Source organism: Perca flavescens, chromosome 22 (genome assembly GCF_004354835.1).
Source record: "Perca flavescens isolate YP-PL-M2 chromosome 22, PFLA_1.0, whole genome shotgun sequence".
In the NCBI taxonomy this organism is placed as follows: Eukaryota; Metazoa; Chordata; class Actinopteri; order Perciformes; family Percidae; genus Perca; species Perca flavescens.
The window spans coordinates 243,944-253,686 of record NC_041352.1 but is presented as its reverse complement, the minus strand read 5'-3'; the positions used below and the strand labels follow the sequence as shown (position 1 = coordinate 253,686).

The 9,743-nt window shown below is 41.8% G+C and overlaps 1 long non-coding RNA gene across 1 annotated transcript; it reads left to right on the top strand.

Annotated features, from left to right (window-relative positions):
• Positions 1 to 4,194: 4,194 nt before the first annotated feature.
• On the top strand, positions 4,195 to 4,667 carry LOC114548967 (uncharacterized). The gene is made up of 3 exons (XR_003691476.1): positions 4,195 to 4,258; positions 4,363 to 4,494; positions 4,581 to 4,667. It is a non-coding gene; the product is annotated as an uncharacterized LOC114548967 (long non-coding RNA).
• The last annotated feature ends 5,076 nt before the right edge of the window (positions 4,668 to 9,743 follow it).

The following is a 9,743-nucleotide window of genomic DNA, read 5'->3' as shown; positions in this document are numbered from 1 at the left end:
AACACCTTTATAAGGTGATGTATGTCAATGTTGTGTTTATATCTTGGTCCACTGCCAATTGGCTAAAAAGGAAGTATAATTTATTAACCATCCACCATTCCACTTTCACATTTTGAAGTTATTCCTGCCAGTTTACATTCCAGCAGTGGCAGTGCTGTGAATTGTTATGCAACCACAAAGCTACTCTGAGGAAGCGGAGGCCACTGCAGGTGTGGTTTAAGATGTCCAAGAGGGCTGTTGGAACGAATTCCGAAAGTCGAATATAATTCGATAATCAATACTATTTGAATGCTAAAATTACTACACTATTTAATGTGAGATTAATGTTGAGATTTTTTCTAAAAAAGATTCTTTTAAGTGTTATTTATTCCAATAACACCAAAAGAATTAAAATTATTTATTGAAAATTTTGAGCATTAAACACTTCATTTCCTGCATTCTGGTAAATTTGTATGCACTATTTCTACCTTGTCTTATCTTTATGTAAAGAGAAACATAGATTACAATCCAAACATAAAAACATAATGGAATATATAGAAGTAAGGCTCTCAGGCATTTTGTATTGCTTACAACTATTTATTCTCCTTTGGATCAACTTTTCTAATTATATCTGAGTCAGCACACATGTAGCCTAGGCATCATTTACTCTTTCCTCCTGTTTGGCGTCTTTTGTTGTTAATGTATTAATAAACCCCTGGACTGTAATATTTTGGATGTGTTTGAGCAATGTCCAAAACTTTGTGCACATTCAAAATACAGTATATCTGTCTTTCTCTGTGATTTGGAGGAGTTGTGATATTTTGAGAAAAATAAAGTTATAATAGGCTATTACAAGAATAAAGTCACTATATTTCAGAAAATAATCTATAGGCTACTTGCACTGTCTGCACTGCTGTGCCTTATGTGATTGCTTTGCTGATAAGGTAGATCTCAGCATAGGCGCCGATTTATGTTTTCCTCCGTGGGTGCTCACAGGCGCACGGCCTTTAAAAAAAAAAAAAAAAAGTAGTCAAAAATTGTTTGCATTTCAGAACCTTAGGAAATGGACAGCGGCCAACACGAACACACACGCCTATTAACTCGATAATAAAGCCGTAAAGTAGGCTTTCAACTCAGGACAGCGCCGCTTCTCACAAATACAGATAGGATTGGAGATGAAAAGTTTAACTGACACGTAACCGCGATCAGCTTTGTGGGAAATTAGGAATCAATGACAACCAATCACACTATGACAGATGCTCCACTTAGCACCAACTGCAACGTTTAATTTTAAATGAATGTAGCCTACTGGTAGTCTGACACACGTGGGTGCGCAGTACCCACGGTATCGGCGCCTATGGATCTCAGACCTTCTGACAGACACAGAGCCCCGATTGGGTGTCTGAATGAGACAAAGAGTTTAGCTAGGGAAGTGGCTGTACGCTGCCATACATCGGAGGTGGATACCCGAAACTACTGCAGAAATACACATCTATTGCAGCATGTCCACAGCTGAGCGCATCCATAAACCTGAAGCTGCCCAGCATTTTACAGAGAGAGTGGACACTAAGCGATGCACAGGTCTGCTTCAGAGCTCCGTGTGTTTGAGTCTGAACCATAGACTGGAAACGTCACTTCACAGGAACTTCAAACTAAATCATTAGTATTGCGCTCCATGTGTTGATGGCATCAATGTATTAGACTGATTTGGCTATGATTCCTCCGAAAAGTTCACCTTTCACAGCTTTCCTCACATAGAGACGGTTACAGTATGGTCGGACCCCGCATGTAGCTGCCCGTTCTATTCGCCTTGGAAAAATAAACTGGACAAAGTTACATTCGGGGCTGAGGCCCCGGCAAAATCAGCTGACGCCGCTCCTGGTGTAAACCGGGACATTTTAGCGTCCCGACAGGCTTTTGTCAGGACTCGGGACAAGCAATTCAAAATAGGGACTGTCCCGGTCAAACCGGGACGTCTGGTCACCCTAGCCTACCCACATGTGAAAATGAAATACTTTTGTTGTTACGTCTGATGAAAAATACGTTAGCGGGAGTGAGAAACACAATGCATTGTGAGGTCTTAACATCACAACCCGGTCTCACGGCAGTTCGTGTAAATGTCCATGTTATTCTTAATCTATTGATACGTGTTCACGGAGACGTTTTTCTCGTTTTTTACATGTAAATGTCACATTATTTTTTACGTGTAAATGTCACATTATTTTTTATGTGTAAATGTCACATTATTTTCTCGGGGAAAGGACTCGGGGAAAAGACGCCGGGAGGCAGCCGAAAAGGTCGCTCCATAAGCCGGGACGCGCCAGTAGTAATAGAATGGCGTCTTTGCGCGTGCATGTGTGACGTCATCACACGCACGCGCAAACCCGCCATGTAATCTGGGGATATGCGTGTGCATGTAACGTCGCGGGCGCACGTTGGTACTCGCAATCGCCATCTAGTGGCCGAATATGGTAGTGCATCTAATCGTCGAAGCTGTGCGTGCATACCGCGAGCGTAATGACGTCGCGGTCGAACATCGGCACCCCGCGAGCGCCATCTAGTGGCCGAATATGGTAGTGCATCTCGTTGTCGAAACTGCGCACGCATACCGCGAACGTAATGACGTCGTGGTCGAACGTTGGCACTCCGCGAGCGCCATCTAGCGGCCAAATATGATAGTGCATCTAATTGTCGAAGCTGCGCGCATACCGCTCGCGTAATGACGCCGCGGTCGAACGTCACCCCTCCACGAGTGCCATCTAGTGGCCGAATATGGTAGTGCATCTCGTCGTCGAAACTGCGCACGCATACCACGAACGTGGTGACGTAGGTAGTGCGGTCTGCCGCTTCGACGCAGCAGGGGTCTGGTGCACTTGAGTGGAGCCTGCCTCTCACAGACGTAGCTATACACGACGGAGGACACTCGTTCATAGTGCGTAGTCGTGTAGCCCACTCTTTTTACCACGTTGCGTTTTTTTCCACAACAAAAGGCCATCTGGCGTTTGTCTTATGTTTTGGTGAAAACAACTAAGAATCGTTTCTTAGCAGTACCCTGTTTAGCCTTTTGTTTCATGCTATTTAGCTCTTTTTTTTAGATGCTTTTTTACCTGTTAGCTAGATTGCTACCACGTTTTTTCCACATCAAAAAGCCCTCTGGAGTTTCACTTTTTAATTCTTCTTGGTGCAAGCAACGCAGATTTGTTTTTTCATCGCTACCTACAAGTGGTAAGTAAAGCTTGTATTTAAGAATGTTCAAAGATATTTAATTCATTCAGTCATTCATGAATTAGCTAAAACTTTGATCGTGTGTTCGTAATGCTGGTGGGTTGTACCACATGACGCTAGTGTTAAAAAAACTCGTGTTAGACCATTGGCTAGCTTGTAAATGTGGGGTCTATTGTTGTGAGTGTTAAATCGTCATAAAGGGGTTTGGTTTGTGGTGTTTAAAACCCCTTGTTTCAAGACGGGGTCTGCTCACTTTTTTAATTGCATTTTGTAGCTACGTGGCTAGCTAAAACTTTCCCTCGTTTTCTCAGACTTCCTCAACAAAGTCCTCTGAAGAAAAAGGATTCGTTTCTACAGAAATGGCTGCATTTGGTGAGTAAATAAAAAAAAAAAAGCTTATTGTAAGGTATTTAATTCATTCAGACATTTGTGACTTAAAAACGTTTTTTTTGTGTGTTATAATGTAGTTTGCATATTAGGTGATCATGCAAAGAGCTGGGATAACGTTGCTGTGTTAGTTGATGAAACTATTAAACCACAAGGTAAAAACTTATAAATATACTATACACTACAGCATTAATTGATTTAGTACTGTGTTTTCATTCATTTTGTTTTTGTTTTTAAAAAAGCTCTGTGTAGCCCAATCCTACAGACCCCAACACGCCAGAACATTAAACCAAAGGCCGCTCTAATAAGGAATAAGAACACAGCAAACAGGTCTTTACGGTTTATTTATCTCTTTCAGTATGTAATATTTATTACTGTTTAATTTATCACTGTGTTTGTAGTCATCTAATATATATATATATATATATATATATATATATATATATATATATATATATATAAGAAGCAATTTATTGAGGTGAGTTGAAAAGGAAAACCCAAATAGCGTTTTTGTATTTAAAAAAAAGACTTTTTTCTAATCTAATGCTAATTCCAGCCTGTGAAGCCATACACGACCGGTTTCCTGCCCAAAAGTAGCCACCATTCCTTTGTTCCGGTCTCGTCTTACCCGGCCACTGTATCTTATGATAGTAACACAGCAGCTGAGGTGAGAAACCCTTTTGTAGCTAACAGAATATATTTACATAGTGTTGTAAAAGCTTTTTAAATAAAATGTATATATTTTTAAAAAGGCTTTTTCCTTTGTTTTAGCAACTAAAGGCGACGGAAGACTTAGTTTCATTGTATTTGACGCCTGAGGACGATTTCACACAGTCACCCCCGTGGAGCAGATATGTATGTCCACACAAGCCTAAGAAGAGATCTAGGAAGAGATCTATTGATGTGAGTTTAAAAGGAAAACAGTAAAATAGCGTGTTGTATTTAAAAAAAAAAAAAAAGATTATTTTCTAATCTAATGCTAATTGCAGCCTGTGAAGCCATACACGGACAGTGCCCCACCCAAAAGAAGAAGCCCTTCCTTTGTTCCAGACACGCCTTACCCAGACACTGTATCGGGCGTTGGTAACACCACTGCAGAGGTGAGAAACGCATTTGTATCTAGCAGAATATATTTACATAGTGTTGTAAAAGCTTTTTTTTTAAATAAAATGTATATATTGTTAAAAAAGCTTTTCCTTTGTTTTAGCAACTAACGGTGAGCGAAGACTTAGAGTCCTTGCATTGGTCGTCGTCTAGTACACCAACGACCTACCAGCCACCAAGTGTCTCCATTGAGAGGGAACAAAAGGCATCTGAAGATTCCTTGCATTGGTCGTCGTCTAGTACACCAACGCCCTACCAGCCACCAAGTGTCTCCATTGAGAGGGAACAAAAGGCATCTGAAGAGGTGTGTGTGTGTGTGTGCTTGTGTGTGTGTGCTTGTGTGTGTGTGTGCTTGTGTGTGTCTTTATTTAACCAAAAATATTTTGTTATACCTCTAGACAATCCATGCCATAGAAGTAGGTGAAGTATCTGAAGACACCGGACTAACAGCGACAGCCCCTACATCACGCCAAACAAATCGTGAAGCTACAGGCGAAGGGTCTGAAGACACAGAGCTAACAGCACCCGTCCCTACATCACGTCAGACAAATCGGGGAGCTACAGGAGAAGAGTCTGAAGACACTGGACTAACCGCGACACCGCTTACACCCCACCAACCGTGTCAGGCTGCTTTGCAGGAGATCCCTGAATATAATGTAGGTGAATACCTCTTTAACTGTATCTATAGCACCGAGGAAGGCACCGATTATGTCAGCTGTATACCACACACCTCTGTTATAACTGTGTCAGATAAAAAGTGTAACAGCGATAATACAGCCGTAACCACTCCTGTAAATGTATTAGAGGTTAACGTTCCATTCCTTGATAAGCAAGCAGTACCTAATTATATTACTAACAATCGGTTTGAACAAGGTGGGGCACTAGGAGGTCCTGAGCAGGTAACATTACTTCAGAGTGCAGAGCTTTTTGAGTATTGCATCAACACTTCCCCTCAACAACCTGCGGTCGATGTCCCTTATAAACAAATACAATCAGAATTAGCCGAATTACGAAAACAAAACGATGGTCTTTTGAATAAATTAGATGTCTTGCAAACAGCTAACACACAATTGACCGGATTGGTCACAGACTTTGGAACGGCTCTAGCCAGTCAGGCCAGTGCTAACACACATTTGGTTGATATGGTCACAGGATTTGGCGCAACTATTGCCACTCATGTCAGCTCTCTCAATACACTGCTTGTACCTATGATAGTATGCCTTAAAAACACAATGAATATGACCCCGCAGTAAAAAGTGTTAAAAAATCTATAGTTTTGCAAAATATATAAAAAATAAATAAAAAAATAAAAAAAATGTCATCCCCACCCAAAAAAACAAAAAAATCTGAACCCCTAGGGGGGTGTGATGCTCGTATTGATGAGGAACTAGTATGGCCGTGCGAGGACGATTACACAAGAGCAGTAAGCAGTCCTCAGGATTTTGCACGATTGTGCGCAATACATGCAAAAATATTTGAAGCCTGGGCCCGATCTATGCCTAGCGCTAGAGCTAGTGAAAGCAACAGTGAGAAAACACACGCATCAGATAGTCCTGCTCCTGCGCAGTTGTCACATAATGGTCCTTCAAGCGTATATTCCAACAATAAACAGTCCAATACAGACGCAACTCAATCATCAAATACAGACCCCACAGGCATAGATCAGAGTAATAAGAGACCTGCATGTTTTCCGAGTGTTCAGCCATCAAAACGATCCTGTACAGATGAGCAGACCGGTACCCAACCGTCCACAAGCGCTTATAGACCCCCTCCATCACCCTCAGAAAATCCTCAGGGTAGTGTGCAGTGTGGTGCGGGGCGAGTTTCTAAGGTAACATCTGAAATAGCATCCAGACAGATACCCCTTTTTAATGCTGCTGAATTTCGTCAAGATGTTGACCTGCGAAATATTGATTTGACGGATATTGGTAGTGTTCCTGAAAGGGTGTATAGCACCCTAACAGGTTTAATAGAGAGGGCTTTGGACAATGCAACACAGGACAGCGTTTTAAATGTTGAGTTAAGGGGTCCTGCCGTAGATGTCCCTATCCAAACAATGTTGAACTCAAGCGACGGCTATAACACATACACATTTCTGGAGCAAGTCGCACAAGCGATGCAGAGTAACGATAATTCACTGACCGAAGACTCTTTAGAATTAATTGTGACAATAGCTCGCAATATGTCGGGAGGGAAGGGCAGGGGACGTCGTAAACTAGGAAGCATTGGTTACGATCAAATATTGTCAGAAAAAGGTAATGCTTTGTATAATCCCAAGAATAACGCTGGTAACGACAATCTCTGCTTTTCTCTCTGCCTGGCACATTATGTAAACAGCAGATTGTCGCATGATGAAAAGATCAATTATGCCAAGCAGCTGCATAGTGATTTGGGTTTTGACTACACCCATAAGGTTTCGTTCTCTGATGTTGACAGATTTCAGAAACATTTGAAAATGAAAATTGTGATATTCCATCATGTAGCCGGCTGTAAAAAACCCACAATCTTCAAAACGCACGACAAACCCGATGTGAAAACAGCGTGGTTGTATTTGCATCACGAGCATTATTATCTCATCGTAAATAAAACGGCTTTTTTTGGGGCGTCTTACGTTTGCGAGGGGTGTTACAAGACCTACCAGAACCCTCTGGGACATCATTGTAGTTGGGATTGTAATGTGTGTTACACTGCTTGTATACCTGACAAGACCATTAAATGCACAGACTGTAGACGCATATGCAAATCGCAACAGTGTTTTGAAAACCATAAAAAACCCGATGGGAAACACGGCCTTATACCCTGCAATAAAAACAAATATTGCGAGTCCTGTCACGCAACATATCGTGTGTCGAAAAATCCACACAGCTGTCAAAAACCTAAATGCCTGCATTGTAGAGAGCCTTTAGGTGCTACTACGCACTCTTGCTACATACAACCCGTCGAACGCATTGAAAGTAATGATAAGTATCTCTTTTACGATTTCGAAACACGTTATCAATTTGGGCGCCATGAAGCTAATTTTGTATGCGTTATGGATATGGACGGGCAAAAAAACTGCTACGAAACAACAAATTGCGTCGCATCATTCATTAACAACTACAGACAGGAGAAATACAAAGGCTATACTTTTATAGCACACAATGCATCAGGTTTTGACAGTTATATAGTTTTAGAGTATCTGGTGAGTCAGAAACTTTGTCCAACTATTACTATGCGCGGTTCTAGGGTGCTTCTGATGATCGATTCTACTTTCAATCAGCGTTGGATCAATTCGTTCAGTTTTATCCCTATGGCGCTATCTAAAACTCCGGCAGCCATGGGGTTCTCAGATCTTCTCAAAGGATTCTTCCCACATGAATTTAACAAGCGCGAGAATGAGAATTATATTGGGCCGTATCCTGCACCAGCTCTATATGGTTATGATGCTATGAGCGACGCCTCTAAGAAAACGTTCATGGAGTGGTACGTTACGGTCCGCGACACGCCTTTTGACTTTCGAAAAGAGCTGCACAGCTATTGTGTTAACGATGTAACGGTTTTGATTAAAGCATGCAAAATATACAGAGAGGCCTTCCACGAGTGCACAGGCCTCGACCCGTTTGCATACGCTACATTGGCCTCCTCATGTATGGGTGTATTTAAAATGCTGTTCCTCCCCAAAGACACTGTTGCTCTGACATACGAAGGTGCCTACATTAGGCAAAACAAGACATGTTCTGATGTTTCAATACAGTGGCTAGAGTATGTTGCAGACAGAGAGGGCCTTGACATACAACATGCTCTGAACAGAGGTGAAAAGTCATTCAGTCAGTTCTTTGTAGATGGCTATTGTGAAGACACACACACGTGTTATGAATTTAATGGCTGCTTCTTTCACGGCTGTGATAAGTGCTATGCTTCAGGTGAGATCAATCCTCTCACCAAAAACAAAAAAAAAACACAGGGTGAGCTGCGTTCGGAGTTCCATAACAGAGGGACTGCTCTAAAAAATAAGCATCAGCTGAAAGTTGTGGTGATGTGGGAATGTGATTGGCGACAGGCTGTGGACAATAACCCTGACGTTAAGGAGTTCATGTTAACATATGAAAAACCAGGGCGTCTCAATCCACGAGAATCCCTCTTTGGAGGCCGCACAAATGCAATGAAACTGTACCACAAGGTAGAAAATGATGAAAAGATCAGATACTATGATTTCACAAGTTTGTACCCAACTGTGCAGTCCAAAAGAGATTATCCAATAGGACATCCCCAAATAATACACAAGGATTTTGATGACATAAACACATACTTTGGCATTGTGAAATGTACAGTAGCACCACCCAGAGGCCTGTATCACCCTGTGTTGCCCTACCACTGTAACGGTAAACTGATGTTCCCCCTATGTGCTGCGTGTGCTGTTCAGATGAATCAAACAACACCTTGCACACATAACGATCAAGAGCGGTTGTTGTCTGGCGTTTGGGTGACGTTTGAATTACAGAAAGCCGTAGAGAAAGGGTACAAGATTGTTTCCATTGCTGAAGTTTGGCATTTCCCAGAAAAAACTTATCAGCTTTTTAAAGCCTACGTTAAAACCTTTCTTAAACGTAAGCAGGAAGCTTCAGGATACCCGGGACATATCAAGACGGAAGACGAAAAACAAAAGTACATAGATGACTATTATGCACATGAAGGCATTCGTCTTGATCCTGCCAAGATATGTTTTAACAAAGCTGTCAGGCATACAAATAAATTGCTTCTGAATAGTCTTTGGGGAAAGTTCGCAATGCGCAGTAATATGACTACTGCTGAGCTCATAACAGATCCATCCAGATTTGTTGGATAAACTGCAGGAACATATTTTATATGTGGATACTGACAGCATTTTGTTCACAAGCAGAGACGGCGAGTGGATCCCCCCTCTAGGGCCTTATCTTGGCGATTTAACGGATGAACTAAATAGCGCTCAAGTCTGTGGGGCTCCTACCGAAGATTATATAACGGAGTTTGTTTCCGGGGGTCCTAAATGCTATGCTTATAGGACCGCTCAAGGAAATACACAAGTTAAA